Raw genomic sequence first — 1,233 nt, forward strand, 5'->3', positions numbered from 1 at the left:
GATTACTTTCATTCAGTAACATCACTGTCAAGCCCATTGAAACGTGGCTGGTACTCACAGCTTTTCAAAACTAGAAGTTTCTAGTTGCAAAAGACTAATGAGCCCAACCCCTCAATTTTGTGAGGAAACAAACCTAGAACGGAAATGAACCGTGAAAGCTTCATGATGGGAACTGCTAGGACTGTCAAGGGTCCCTTCCCTGTTTTACTTCTAGCATTTTAAACTGATACCTCCTCTCACCTGGGCCAGGCAGGAGCCTTCCACATCTTGTCCTCCCCTCTTTCCCACATGTGCCTGCTGTCAGATGCCCTGAGCACAGCAGCCAGAGGCATGTGTCAACAGCAGAGGGTAATGGGCCGGCGACATGGCTCAGTGGCAACATGTTCACCCCACATGTATAAGGCTGTAAGTTTGCTTCAATTCCCTTGCTCAGCAGTTTCCAGTATGCTCCCATCTCCCTCTCACTGCCCCCACCCTCCAACCCCTTCAACATCCCCTCGGTCCCAACTCTTTCCTTCAGAGCTTTTCTCAAATGTCACTTTACCAGAGTCAGCTTCTCTGACCCTACTTAAATAGCATCATCCTGCAATCCTCACTCCCTGCCTGCCTCCATCCTGGCTTAGTCTTCTCTGGAACCTTTACTACCTAGCATAACTTCATAGTTACTTATGTCTGCCTTTCTTTACTAGAATGTCATCTCAACAATATCCTTGCTGGATCCACTGTTCCTGATCGACAGCAACAGTCCAGACTTCTGCTTACTATGTGCTAGGTGCTTATCTAAGAAAGGTTCATTAACCAATTTACTTAATCTGTACAGTATTTCAAGACAGGCATTATCACAGTTATCACTGTTGTCGCTGATGAAGAAATTAAAGCACAAAAGATTTTGTGTATAAATACAGAAAAATTCAAATAAAAATAATTTTTTAAAAAAGTTTATGACACATTTGAATGAAAGTATCTTTATGAAACCATTATTAATATATGATAAAAGATTTATATTAAAAAGAAATTAAAGCGCAGAGAAGCTAAGTAGCTTTTCCAAGATCGCTCAGCAATCAATAGTAGGAGCCAGGATTTGAACCCAGGGCACCAGCTCTTTAATTGCCACTCTTAGTTAATAAAAAATAGTGTTTTTCCCTATACTAGACCCATAGAAATTCAAAGTATGATTTTAAAATATCGTTTCCTATACTTGCCTAATATTTTAGAACAATTATAGGTGTTTTT

This window comes from Nannospalax galili, unplaced genomic scaffold, assembly GCF_000622305.1.
Source record: "Nannospalax galili isolate Female #2095 unplaced genomic scaffold, S.galili_v1.0 scaffold805, whole genome shotgun sequence".
Lineage (NCBI taxonomy): Eukaryota > Metazoa > Chordata > Mammalia > Rodentia > Spalacidae > Nannospalax > Nannospalax galili.